The following is a 15,678-nucleotide window of genomic DNA, read 5'->3' as shown; positions in this document are numbered from 1 at the left end:
CACTGATGGGCTATCTCTGTGCAATGGTTATGCATTTTATACCCACTGACTAGCTGCTGGCCTCAACAATGGCATCTGTTACAAGGCCTGCTGATATCCACCTTAAGTGCACTGGCTGAGAGTATAGTAGCAGATAAACAGTGTGGTGCATGTAATAAGTACTGCTAGCTGTAGTATGTAATAGTAGATAGGTAGGGGTTCCCATATCACAACATCCAACTTTGTGTGTGTGTGTGTGTGTGTGTGTGTGTGTGTGTGTGTGTGTGTGTGTGTGTGTGTGTGTGTGTGTGTGTAAATATGTCTCCTGACAGCACTAAGAAGAAGCCCATGTGACTTAGCCCCATGCATTTTATGGTCCTGTGGCTAGATGCTGGCCCTAAATGTCCCTCCTCTACATAAGTATAATTGATGTCCGTCACCATCTACAGTTGTACATGCAGACTACTCAGGTGACATGTATCAAAGGTAGTAGCGTGTGTCACAGGATATGAAAGCATGTTGACGATTACTGTCCCCATTGTCCCTGACACAATGTTCTACACATATCCACCTAGGGTGCCATGCACATATACTGGCATACCTTGTTGATGTCATATCTCTGCTGTGCTGCTTTGCAATCCTGTGCTGCTGTACTTCCATCATATGTTCATACTTGCCCCACTCAGACTCCTGGTACAAAAACATACACAGCTCCATGGCACACCTGTCATTCTGTAACACTACTGCCAGTGTACCATCAGGCAACAAAGATACACAATGTTTGATGTGTGCTCCTGACATATGCCAGCATACAGTACCTAGCAATGCTAGTGTGCCACAATGACAGACAGCAATGCAAACCTGCTGTAGTATATCTTCCCTGTAGGCATCATACCTCTCCACTACACAGATGTTTCTGGAATGTGAACATGTGCTTCATAGATTTGGCCCTTTTAGAACACACATGTGAATGTCTGACAAATGGTTGCCCAATCATTGATGGTTGTAGAGAATCTTGCTGTCACATGTCACACCCCTCAGAAAACACTTATGCTGCAGTAATAACTGTTAGTCTATTCCTACTCTTACTTTGTATGGCAAATATTTATACTCTTTCACAGAGTTTGGACCTGTGTCCCCCCACTAATTATGGCTAGGATCTAAATTGCCGCTGTAAGGGGTTAACAGGTATGTTAGCCGTAACTCTTATGCAATGAGGTACGAATGTCAACAAAACACTGAGTTAGCTAGAGTACATCTGGGACAGTCAGGGATACATTTACAATGTCAGAACTATTTCTGTTTGACATTGACAGACTGAGAGAAGGTGAATTACAGTACTTCTTTTAATATTGTAGCTGTGTACACCCTTACTTTTGTCAATATGTCTAACTCATAATCCACTAGTTTTCCTACAACAGCTGACCATTGTAGGAGGGAATAACCAGGGCAGAGCTGTGATTTGACTCAAAGCAGGGACAGTTGAGAAGCCTGCCTGTAGCTATTGGACTGCAGAGTATCACCAACATCTCAATACCATATATGTACTATAGGCCAACTGTTGTAATCCCTATTCCCCATACCTCTATCCTCCCATCTGCATCCCATTATATGGGGACATGTATTGCATACCTGGTAGAGTGAAGTAATCCTATTTTAACTAGAACCTCTGCAAACAGCTTGCAAAACCATTGTATGTCTGAGTAAAGCAACATACAGACCTGTTCTCCATAAGCAGTTTATTGCCTTTTGTAGGTAATGCTCATTAACGGGTGATTGCCTGTGCACCAATCTGAGGCTCATACTTGCTAATTGCATCCAAAACAGCTGGGTTTCACCTTCATTAGCCAATGGCAAGGCACCTCAGTGCAATATTTAAGGGCTTTGTGTTGGACTTGGCCCCTTTCTTAGTCTTTGAGATGGACATTAGTGAAATGTGGAGACTACAGCATCACAGAGAGTAGGTACAAATGCTGTCAACTGTTGAGATTTATGAGGTATGTCCATTGTTTTGCATGATATGTTTGGCCATTGTCCCATGACATTGTGATTATCTGGCAGTTCAGTGGTAAACATTGTGGGTTGTGGTCAGTAAGGAAAGAGAGACATGTGAGTGTCAGATGTCATACTCATCAGAATATGCATGCTGCTGCAGTAGGCACTATTCTTTCAGCTCACTGTCTTTGTAGGGGCAAACTGTGAAACATGTCCTTGTTGCTGGACCTTTACCCTCCCCTTTATGTATGATTTTGTCTGGATCCCTTGTTCTAGGGGTTGTGAGGTATGGTAGGTCTGTAGCAGCTAGCTTAACATACAGCTGTGTATGTTCCAGGCTGCAGCTGCTACTGCAGCCTAGGGCACATAGGGGGGAGTGTGAACACTTTGGAGGACAGCAAACTATATGTGTAACTGAGGTAGCAGTTTCAACTTTGTCATTACAGCAGAGCCAGGGTAAGGGTACCCTTTACAATCCAGTCGAGGCGTGTGCTTAGGCTACATCTGTTATGTAACAGTGCCAATCACAGAGTAGTAGGTGACATATAGTTAGGCTATAAGAATATGTGCAGTGTGTCCCAACCTACAGGTCTTTGACTTGCAAACATGGGTAGCAATTAATTCTGTAGCAGTGACCTGTGTGTGTTAAAATTGCAAGACAAAGTTATTACTTGTTGTGTTCACAACAATGTAATTGAAGTGAAACAGACTGGATTTGAACCCAGGACTCTGGGTTGTGAAATGTACAGCATGCAAGGCATTTAACACACTGAGCTACTGAGTGACTGCTGCAGCTTGCAAAATATATGTACATACATATAGTCTGTGACACACATCTGCAGCCATCATTATGTGCATGGCTGTCAAAGGCAGCAGGGTCCTAGTTATAAACATGTACTTTCCCTTTGCTGCCTTAGCGGGTGTGTATAAAGATGTTGCTGATAAAAAGGTACATTTACCTGCTATCCCAGGCCTCACATACATCCATTATTATTTATTTGGCTGTGTACTGGTGTACTTTTTGCATCAGAGTTCCAGGGACACATGCATTTTTCCCAGTAGATGTACTTGCCATCGATCAGTGGCAATCAGTATATTTTGCTGGAAACACCAAGCTTAATTAAGAGCTGAGTGGCCTAATGGGTTAATGCAGTATGCTGTAGTTGATACGGGCCCAATTTTGAGTCTTGATAGCAATAATTGTTTTGCAGATGTGCCTAACACTGTGAGAAACACATAAGATCATTAAGGGACATTAAAGCACATTTAAGCTGATTAGTGTTGGTTTGCACAGCCCACCTCTTAAATCTATCCAAACCCATACTAAAAATTTTAAAAGAAAAAAAAGGGGGGTGACAGGACAGTGACAAAATGGGGGCAAGCAGGGGGGAAACATACTGAAAGGCAGGTAGAGGTGTGCAGGATTGGTGTAGGAAAAGACCATAGCTCTCCATTTCTTGTACAGTAACAGCTGTGCATTTGTATAGATTTTGTACATGGATTTGGACCCTCAAACCCAAGAGGGAGCGTGAGGACAACATAAATGTGTTGTCAAGCCAATTGAGCCTTTTCATTTAAGCTTAGTGCTGGTTTGCGCAGCCCGCCTCTTAGATGCATCCAAACCCATACTAAAATTTTAAAAAGGAAAGAAAGAGGGGGTGACAGGACAGTGATAAAATGGGGGCAAGCAGGAGGAAACATACTTAAAGGCAGGTAGGGGTGTGCAGGATTGGTGTAGGAAAAGACCATAGCTCTCCATTTCTTGTACAGTAACAGCTGTGCATTTTTGTAGATTTTGTACATGAATTTGGACCCTCAAACCCCAGAAGGAGGGTGAGGATAACATAAATGTGTTGTCAAGCCAATTGGACCTACTCAGTTGTGTCCAGTGGACACATGCAAAATGGAGAGCTATGTATGGAGAAATATATATATATATTTGTGGGACAGGTGCCCATTTTTTTAAGGAGAGAGTGGACTGTTGGAGAAGGGATGTAGATGCATGTGGAGAAGTAAGTTAGGTAGGAGACGTAAGTTAGATAGGAGAGGTTGCATTTTCAGACAGACAAGATAGACAAGGCAGCATACAGGGGCAGTGTGTGACATGAGGTGGGTAAACACCTTGGATGGGGAGGTTGTTGTAGAATCAGAAATGTATGTGCCCCCAGATGGCAGCAGCTGAGATACCCACCCATGGGCAGTCAATGCTGCTCCTTCACTGCCCCAAAGGTGGCTGTGCTGGAAGCTGGGTGCCTGGGCTACCAGGCCCCACCAAGTTATCAAGTCTGCCCTTAATCTGGTGCAGGCATTGTTTATAGTTTCTATGCACAATCCTGTGCACCATGGCTGGTAGTTGATCTTGGGTGACTACCGGTCCTCTGCCATTGCTTCAGGGTAGGGCAGGCTACATCCCCCTGAAGTGGTTCTACCCAAGGGTGGTGCAGGGCCAGCAGAGTGGGCACCACTGGCCTGGGTTCCAGATACTCTGGTGATCAGTCCCACGGCTGACTGAGGTAGAGTAGGTGGATCAGCAGGAACTGGCCTACCCTGTCATGCTTTACTCCTTGGCAGGCATGGGGATAGAACTTCAGCAAATGTTCACAGACACTCCAGAAATACAGCCATACCAAGATTACACATTTTATTTATTTTATTTTATTTTATTGCTATTGTACTTTTTGCCTTTATTTTATGAAATCTTATGCCATTCCAGGTCAATGCTGTTAATAGTCTGTTACATCTGAACACACAAATTATTTACTTATAATAAGGGCTACTTCACACATTTACCTGTATTTCCTGTGGAGAGAACATCTGTCATCAATATGTAGCTGATTCAGTAATATTTATTATTACATGGCACTGGATTTGAACCCTGGTCTGTGTGTGGCAAAATGTACATCAGACAGAGCATTTAACAAACTGAGCTACTGAGCCACTGCTACCTACTAACTGACTCATATTTGGCTAGAGCTCACCTGGAAACAAAATATGACCTGGTAATAGTACTACAGTTTTATAATAGACTGCTGTGACAGTTGAACACACATGCATGAGATTCATGAATGACAGAGATACTAGGTAAATTATACATTACTACATAGAATGCAGGTGTACACAATATACTGTTAATGGGTGGAAAGATCTATGAAGTCTACAAACTATATCAGATTATTAGGTTGGCTACCTCACCCAGATACAGTTGCAGATAGTATATTTGCAGTCTACAGCTATTACACTGTCATACTTGCCTGCATCACCGTACCTCAGAGCATGAACGCATATAGCTTTAATGCAATGGTTAACACAAGACAATCCTGATATATACAGTATACCTTGGGTGTTAATGCTATTGCTTCAGATGTTATTGCAAAACAGGTGTCATAATGCATTTCTTGTAGTACAGCTCTGAATCTACAGTTATTGCATAACACTCTTTATTAGCTCTACTTTAAGGCAGGTAGTGGTATTCTTTTGTGGTTTTTTTCAGAGCAGTTGTCATAATTGATTTCATGCAAAAGAGACATAATTATGCACATATTGCACAACACAGCTTTATTAGGGATACCTTCATGCAGTTACTGGTATAGGTTTGAGTCTTTATTGCACAACAATTGATGTAATGCAGGTGTTGCAATACAGCTGCAATTCCATAATTATTGCAGTAGAAACTTTATTTCATTTATATTATCAGGGTTAATGCTTTAATCTTCCCTGTTTATTGCACTATGCTTGGCAGTAGTCACTTATTGCAGTACAGACCTATGACCACATTCATTGCAATACACAAACCTTTACTGTATGTACCTATTGGCAGTTAATACTTTACTCTTTCTTGCTTATTTGGCTATAGATTTCAAATTAATCTGTACTCACCACACTCACAACACAACCCGACTAAGCACCCAGCAATGTGCCTCTAGGTTGCAAGCTCTCTCCTCTGCAGCTGTAGGGAAAGAAACACACTATTATGCATACTTGTCTGTCAAACATTCAGATTAGGTATTGGTAAAAAATGTTAACAGTACTTACAAACTTGTGGGGCATTCCCAGCTCAAGCTTCCTGGACCTAGGTGTCTAGAAGATCCCCCTTCCAATGCTTCAGGTCATTATAGTGGTAATGGACCTGCTCAGCTATGTGCAGGATACCTGTAGCACTGGTGAGATTGCATGCCAGCTGGTCCCAGGCCTCTGCCTTGCACTCTGAGCCCTGGAACTGCCCCTACAGCAGCCAGTCTTCATGGTCTTTCACCAGGAGTCCAACCATGACCCTGGGCTCCAGAATGCCCTACCGCTCTGCCCAGAAGAGTGCACCCTCTCAACGCCTACCATAGTTCCCGCACAGTTCAAACTCCAACTGGTTATGCTGTATTTCCACTTGTTGAGCTTAATATGGCCTATTTTCCCACCCGTACAAACTACTGGACAATTTTTAAAAATGTAGCATGTTTCTTAGCTGAGCTGAGCTGTATGTAAACTGTCAATGCTTAGCAGTGCACAAAACAGCTAAGCACTGCCAAACAATGCCAAGCAGTGCATAAACAGAGGTTCTTTAAGCAGTGCTTAGCAGGTCTGAGCAGGCCAACAGAGCTTAGTTGAGCTCAGCAGATCAGGATTGAAAAATAATAATAATTTGTCTTTGGAAAATAAACACTTAATTTCCCTTCCATGTATTCAAACCCTGCATCTACTGTACATAAGGCCATAACTCTAACCACTTAGCTACTTGGATATGTGGAATGCTGCTATACTTTTACATATACCCCTGAACTAACTTTAACCACTGCTAAGCACCACATCACACTATGCAAGCCTGCTAAGCTATGCTTAAACTTGACCTTTGCATTACAAATTAAATACATCATGTTTCTATTTTTAGATGTCTGGCATGTGTCAATTGCTGTGATCCATGCAGCAACATGCAAACTAAAAAAAAATAAATAAAATTAAATACACTGATATAATGCACTTGGACACTGCAGAGGGTGTGTTACTCATCTGTGAACACAGTCACACACTACCTACACTGATTCAATAACCGTGTTCCACGTCTCTCCCTCGGCAACGCACCATGATTAATACACATGGCGTGCTACTGAGGGGGAACCGCTTACACAGACATGGTAACTTCTGTGTAGGCTCTACACTATGCCTACATGTATTTTATTAAATCTGATGTAGAGTTTTAACCAGGTTTCTGGTACTGCTGTGTTATATGGACAGAAAGGGTTAACCCATCTGCAGTGTTCCAGTAACATGTGATGTATGGTCCAAATGTTTACATGCATTGCACATATTCCTTTCTTTGTTGACTGAGTCATTACAAGATATTAGTAATTTGTTATTACAATGCTCAGCGGGTCCTGATTTGTCTCACATAGAATCTGGTATAAAAGTACACTTTACTGCCACCAGCCTTTGATTCATGGGTAAAAATAAGTTTAATGCTGGCATAATGTTATTGCTAATTTTCTAGATCACTCTGTTGCTTTTATTAAACAGACAGGCTGAACAATATGAGCAAGAGATGGTGGTAGCACTTACTGGCTACTGCAATATCCATGCCTGGATTGCCTGACACTGAAATGCTCTAGGGTTACACAAGAAAAGCTGCCATACTTGCCTATCTGGTGGGAGGCAGATTTCAGTGGGAGTGGCTGCAGTAAGCATTCCAAGTTATTTTCATGTGGTATAACTTATAATATGCCCAACCCATTTCTAGTCTCCAGATGTCCTACTGGATCATTCAGAAGAAGCACGTATGCTGTTCCTGCCAGCTCAGAGCAGTAGCCAGTTCAAGTGGTGTCCTTCCCTGAAACTAAAGTTAAAAGGAAAAGAAAAAAGCAAATTGTAATTTATCTTGAACTATACTACAGCATTCATTCATTTATTTCAATCTTCTTCTTTTTCCCGGTTAGGGGTCACCACACTGGATCACCTGTATGCTCATGATTGGCAGTGGAGTTTTATGGTGTTGAGTTACCATCCTGGCACCCAGCCTTCCACAGAAGGCACCACACATGCACACACTCACGCCTAGGGGCCATTTAGAGTATCCAATCAACCTACAGCATGTCTTTGGGATGTTGGAGGAAACTAGAACACCTAGAGGAAACTCACACAACCACAGGGAGGACATGCAGACTCTGCACAGAAGGCACCCCAGCCAAGGATCAAACTGGAGAACCTCTTACTGTGAGGTGGCAATGCTAACTGCTGCACCACCTCAGCTGCCTATATTGCTGCAACTGTTTAAAAGAGCAAATAGCATGCCAGCTAATGATCCTCGCTGAAATGCTGGCAAAGCATTGATGGTAGTCCACTTCTGCATTACCAGTCAGATGCCCCAACCTATCTGCAGCTTTGTTGCAGCTGATGGTATTATATGTAGAAAGGTCTCTAGTAGGTCAGGTCTATATTAGGAGTTGTTAATGTGCATGAAAAATTAGCTAAACTAAGTTATATGTGAAAGGAGTGTTAAGAGAAATCCAACCCTGAATGATGAATTCATAACAGTCTATTGATGGAATATACAAAGAGGCATATAAATCAACATTTAAATAAGAAATTAATAATGGCTATATACTGCACTGCAGAGCATAACAGAGGCAGAACAACACCTTCCTGTTCTTTTACATGAACAGGAAAAGTCCAGTAGATAATGTGCGGATCAGTATAGAAATAAGTCAGTTCATGCTTGTAACATGTTTGCAGTGGGTAATTCAGCATGTTAAAAACCTATACCTATATGGCAGGGTAATGGTGAGTTCACTATTACAATAAAGGTTGTCTTATTTAGTTTAGAGTATAATGGCCTATACATGAGTTAACTACAGCTGTTTATTACATATCATTTCAGCAGCACAATGTCTTGTTTGTAATGTGCACTTCTAGCTAATGCTTAATAAGTAACATGCAGTCAGTGATTGCATGACCAGTGTACTGCAAGAAAGCGATCTACAGTAATCTATTTTATATGAGGATAGTGGCATAATTGCTTACCCATGCTAAAAATTTACAAAAAATAAACAGTGGCTTTATGACTAGGACAGGAAAGGACTACAACCATCAGGACCCTTACACATCCTAAACAATTTAAGACAGCCACCAAAGAGCACTTTAAAAGTCTATGGTCCTGCCACTGCACTCTCCCTCCTTAACATCCCCTACTTCTCATACCTTAATCTACTTTCTGCCCTTAACTCACTTTTCTCCCTAGCTCTCTCTAATCTTCCTTGACTACTCTTTCTACCGTCTTCTAAAATATATTAAGCAAATTGCGTCAGAGAAACATTCTATTGTAATTGTCTTGCCTTCATACAACTACATCATGATAAAACTGTGTTTTTTTAACCACTTACCCCAAAAACTATACTCATCTTAATGACATATTTCTTTGTATACATCTTTAAATAGTTATGCTATACACCTGATTATTCTCCTGATTATTATACTCCTGATGATATGATCGAGGCACTCCTTAAAATGGAGAACATTGACTTCTGTGCAGTGACAGAGACTTGGTTCAAGGATCCAGGGAGCACCCCTGCATTACCAGGCTATAATTCATACAACACCTTTCGGTCACCTATCCTGGACCGAAACACTAAAGGTGGAGGCGCGTCCATATTCATTAAGGATCTCCACACCTCCAGGCTAGTTGCTCAGCATAATGCATTTGAGATTATCCAAGTGCAACTAACTCAGTGCAAGACCACAATCCAAATTGTAACTTGCTACAGATCCCCCCACCATGCCCCAGGATTCCCACTCCTCATTTCTTGATACACTGGAAAATATTAGGGTACAACCCAACACCCTAATAATGGGTGATTTCAACTACCCCACCATTAACTGGGAAAACTACTCATGTACCAACTCTTTTGCTCAACATTTTATGGAATTCATAAATTCCAATGCCTTGGATCAACTTATCCACAACTCCACCAGGCACAGCAATATCCTAGACCTGGTCATTCCACACCAGAGGTCAATTCCTCTTTGGTCAGATCTGACCACAAGCTAATCAGCCTAGACATCCACATCCCGCCCCCGCCTCCCAGTAGGGGAAACCACCGTAAAAAATTTCTCCAAAGCCAACTTCACGCTTCTTAAGACAGAAGTGACAAACTTCAAGACACCAATGCAGAGAGGACAATAGAGGTACGACTGCTGAATCCTACACAAATCCACTTGATAGCACTTACATGAGTACATGGATCGTACTATCCCTAACAGAACCAAGATGCTATCCTCCAAAAAAAGGAAGCATATCTGGTGGTCCCCTGCCATAAACAAACTCTACAACAGGAGAAGGAAACTGTTGCAAAAAAGAGTAAAATCCCATGACTGGAAGAACTCCCTGGTCAGCCTCAGTAAGAAGCTGAGATCCCTCATAAAATTCACCAAAGATAGTTATAAAAGCAAAATCGCCACTGATCTAAAGACAACCACAAAGCATTCTATAGCTATGTCAAGAATCTCAATGGCAACACTCAGATCTGCACTGAGTTACAGCACAATGGCACTAAATATACAGAACCAACTGATATTGCCAACATCCTGGCAGTTAGATTCAGTGCTAACTTTACCCCCCCCCCCCACCCCCTAAAGGGCCCATCTCTATACCAGAAGAATGCAAAATTCCTGTAACCACTGCTGCACAGGTAAAAAACACACTCTCCAAAGCCAAGAACACAGCATCCATGGGACCTGACAACATCCCAGGCTAAATTCTACATGAACTACAGAATGAACTGGCACCCCACCTAAGCACCATGTTCAATCATAGCCTCACCTCAGGCTTTGTACCCACTGAATGGTGCACAGTGATGGTTATCCCACTCCACAAAGGAGGAGCAACCACAGACCCCGGTAACTACCGCCCCATTAGCCTAACGAGCCTGGTCTGCAAGGCCATGGAATGTATCATCATGGAACATATAAATAAAGACAATGGTAACCTCCAAACTCTGGACCCCACCCAGTTTGGGTTTGTAAAAGGCAGATCATGTCTCCTAAACCTGACTGACTTCTTTGAAGCAGTCACAAAAGCCATAGACGAGGGTAAGGTGGTTCATACAGCCTATCTAGATCTTGCCAAGGCTTTTGACACCATCCCCCACTCTGGAATTACAGATAAATTCACTAAACTAGGTATAAATCCCTATGTCACAAGATGGGTTGCCAAATGGCTCACTGAAAGAACCCACACTGTGAAAGTAGCAGACTCCCAATCTGACTTCAGACCAGTGACACGTGGAGTACTACAGAGTTCAGTCCTGGGTCCTCTCCTGTTTGGTATCTACTTTTCTGAAGTAAAGGCTAACACAGAAGGTCTTTGGCTAATGAAGTTCACAGATGACTGCAAACTAGGAGCAATAATTGAAACTCCAAATCCAAACAATGTGGACATCCTGAAAAAAGGCCTCACTGAGACAGATGCCTGGTGTCAAAGCCATAGCCGCTAGCTCAATGCCAAAAAGTGCATTGTCATCCCCTTTGGTAAAAACTCTGTACCCATGAGCTACCACATAGGTGGTAGTCTACTTAACACCAAAACTGTGATAAGAGACCTTGGGACACAGGTGGACAGTAGTCTCTCCTTTGATAATCACATCACCACAGTAGTCAGGAAATCCTTCTACGTGGCACACCTCATCACAAAATGTTTCTCATCCAGGAAAAAAGAGGTAATTGTTTCCCTCTACTCATCACTCATTAGACCTATTATAGAGTACAACACCCTTTTTGTATGTACCTCACAAGACATCTACAACAACTGAAAAGGCCGCAGAAATACCTCACAAAAAGGATTACCAGCATCAAACAAATGCCCTATGCAGACCGTCTCAAAAAACTCCGTTGCATATTGCCTACTCAGAGGTGATATCTGCCTAACATACAAAGCTATGTCAAACCAAGAGCTGTTGGACATGCTCAACTTAAAGAAATCCCAATCCCTCTGAGCTACACACTCTAGGGACCTAAACATTGTCACCCCACTAAACAGAACATGCTGGAGGGATAGATTCCTGTTACAAAGAGTTCCCATACTCTGGAACAAACTACCTATCTATATCAAATGAAGCTCCTCATTAGCACTCTTCAAGAAAAATCTTGATGATTGGATGGGAAATAGGAAATTCACCCCAGGGATCACCTCTGTGGCTCTGCTCGACAGGGGCACAGGAAAATAATTTTCTTGGGTGGCGAAAGACAGGGTACCTTTTTGGCTGGGCTTGTATAGGCCCTAGGGCCGATAGCCTAGTACCTAACTATGAAACTATGAACCTATGACACTGTATAACATTGTACTGCTACTTAATGCCTTGTAATAATCCTGTAACATTGCTGTTTAATGCTAATCTATAATGAAAATTGTATATGTTGGAGCTTTTCTCCCTGGGCCATCACTGAAAAAGGGCTCTTCAGCTCAGTCAGACAATCCCGGTCAACAAATGTCAAATAAAAATAAATAAAAATTTTGGATCCGTCCAGTGGTGTAAGCTGTAATACAACAATTAGCACTTATAAGCAGTCAAGTACTGGTAGGGCAAAGCAGCAGATAACCTTTTCAGTTCTTTTTAATAACCCAAAATATCACTGCAGCTGTCCAGATGCTGGCATGCTTGTAAAATCATGCATTCATTTAGCACATTCCCTTAAAGTACAAATAGATAATAATAGTGTACTACATGGGTTCTTTGTCAGTGCCACTATCTGCCTCCCTAAAGCCATAAAATTATATTGAGTTTCCCAAGATATGCAAAATTGGCCATAAATGTCAACAGTAAAATAGTTTCACTGTCTGTTATAAAGCAAGTGATATTTCTTAAGTTGGGAGAGCACTTTATTTCTTTCATGACTAGGTTGGAAACAAATATGGCTTCACTCATCATTTAGTAATCAGCAGTATCCCACCACAGCAATAACAATATGTAAACTGTAACTGTTTAGGGATGCATAGTTCTTACATCTACTTTGGCTTTCCCTGAAACAGTCTGAGGTTCTTCCAGGTAGGCTGTGCTCACGATCTGAAAAATAGACAGAGTGACTGTGAAATCAATCCCCTAACTCTAACAAGTTTAGTTATGAAAGGGATGCAGTAGGAATGATCATCAAATTCCCTTTAAAGTATAAAACTATAAAAAAGTGTACATACTAAGACATAAAGATTTCAATATTTGGTAAAGCACCAATTCATAAACAAGCTGAAGCAAGACAAATGCATCAGCTGGAGATAATCGGCACACTTCTTTCGCTAAGCTGTTGATTAGAGATGCAGGGGTGAATTTAATGAAGCCTACATGGACTTATTCTTCATGTAGGCATAGTGGCACATGGCTTACATGATAGTAAGTAGATGTGAGATCTAGTAAACAGAGCTGGGTGGCACGCCTGCACATACCTACACGGAAGTATTCATGGCATGCAAATCACCTGATAAGCAGGGGAACTGCATGCAAATGAGGGAGGTAGACCAATCCAGAAAGCATTAGTCCTGCAGACCCCATTTTGGTGTCTGTAGTGTACAATGACAAATTCTGCATACAGGAAGTAAAGCAGATAACAGGGGCTGTAAAAGTGCAATTAGATGGGCAGAAATAGCATAGCAGAGACAGATATGTGCAAAACTATCCACAGTGTCCAAAACAATATGGAAAATAATTTACAATATTTTTTTTTTTTTTTTTAATAATCAGGGTATGTTTGCTCAGTGCTCCACAGCGCACAAACATATTGTTATGAAAAAAAATTAGAAAGTGTAAAAACAAAATGTATTAGTATGTGACAGTAATGTATTATAGGACCCTGCATGGAGTATCTCCAATGGTGGAATTGTTTTGTTGCTAAGGAGGCTGTGCCTGGAACTGTGTTTTCCAGGTTGTGTGCACGGATCCCTCTATAAATGAGCTGGGGTTACTGAATAGCACAAATGGGTATTCGTGTACGCAGATCCCATCCGTGTAGGCACAGAACAATGTTGGTGTCCAGAGAAGAGGTATCTGACATCAGGGGGGGGGGGGGTGTCTGAGGACTTGTAAGCTCAGTGGAGCCTGTTTGCACTGAGTGGCACTCTGCTGAGCAGGGGGGGTGTGTACAGTGTCTGCTAAGCTTTGTTTACCTTCGGTGAGTGTGTTTCATCAGGTTTGAGCATGTTTGCGCAGCACGTCTCCATGCTGAGCGTGACCTTTTATGGGGGTATGTACACTGAGTGCTGAACACTGTTTAACTTCACAGTGCATGTTTGCGAGGCACACCACAGTGCTGAGCAAGGAAGGCTGCCCAAAAGAAAAAAAAAAAAAATGGCTTAGAAAGGCAACAATATATTATGTACTGATAATCCTTGTTTCACTTAAACTAGGACCATTAACAGTCCTTAATGATGTATGTGGCAGGCGGAATGCATCATAGGTAGACAGTCACAAAGGATGTACCTACAGCAGAGCACTATAAAGGTTGCATACATCCTACAATCTTATTTCACCACCATACTCTGCACCAATAGAGTACAGACTTGGGAGTTTTAACTGAAGGAATGCCAAGGGCTGCTGCAGGACTGGTACATATGTACATGCTAGATGCTGAGGTCAGTGCTGCTGATGATGCTCACTTTAGGCCTAGACTGAGAAGGAGAAGAATGTTCATGCCCAGGTAACCTTCCAGGAAGAGCACTACAGGGTGGGCAAGGACATACTACAAGAAATCACTGAGCTCTGCCGACCCCAACTCAGACCCAGAGCCAACAGAGGGGAACCCATCCCAGTGGAAACAAAGGTATATGTAGCTCTTAGGATACTAGCTACAGGTACTTTCCAAAGACCAACTAGGGACATGATGGGGGTCTCAAAGGCATCAGCATCCACGTTACTCCAGCATTTCCTGGATGCCATGCTACCACATGCTAGTGAGCACATTTATTTTCCCCTTACCCCGAGGAAAGGGTCAGCAGTATGCGACACTTCTACTATGTAGCACACTACCCTGAGGTACTGAGTGCCATGTATTGCACACATGTGTGCATCAAAGCACCACCCAGTGAGGAGGATAGAATCTATGTCAACCACAAGGGGTATCACTCCATCAACTGCCAGGTCATGTACAATGCCCAGGTCATTATCATGAATGTGTGTGCTGGCAGCCCTGGCAGTTATCACGACTCCCATATCTGGCATGCATCACAGCTGTACCAGATGTTTGCTGGGGGGACATCTCACATGGCCATTTACTGGGGGATGCTGTCTTCGCACTGGAACTGTGGATGATGACACCCATCAGAAATGCACACACACCCAGTAAAGAAAACCATAATGTGCCATTCTACACAGTATGATCCTGCAGAAACAGCTGCTGGAGGATCAGCAAAGAGAAGGGATACACAGCCCCCCACCAATGTCTAGGTCATCACAGCCACACCCACAGGGGGACTGCAAGGAGGAAACCCCTGAGGTTGTCCCTGTAGGCAGATATAGGCATGCCCAGTATGCCCTGGTCTTGCCCAAGAGACAATACATAGCACATGCACTGACATCCTAGGGCCCTAGGGACTGATACCTTACTCCAACTCACATACATATTAGTAAACATGATGCAAGCCAGTCCACACAACCTGCACCTAAACATGCATTGGCTGTGTACTGCGTGCATCAGGCAGAGTCAGGCCTGAACTACAGGTCTGTCAACTTCTGCATTCACCACGTA

Source organism: Protopterus annectens, chromosome 5.part0, assembly GCF_019279795.1.
Source record: "Protopterus annectens isolate FY-2018-M chromosome 5.part0, PAN1.0, whole genome shotgun sequence".
Taxonomy (NCBI): Eukaryota; Metazoa; Chordata; order Ceratodontiformes; family Protopteridae; genus Protopterus; species Protopterus annectens.
The sequence above is the reverse complement of the archived record's forward strand: the minus strand, read 5'-3'. Positions refer to the sequence as shown.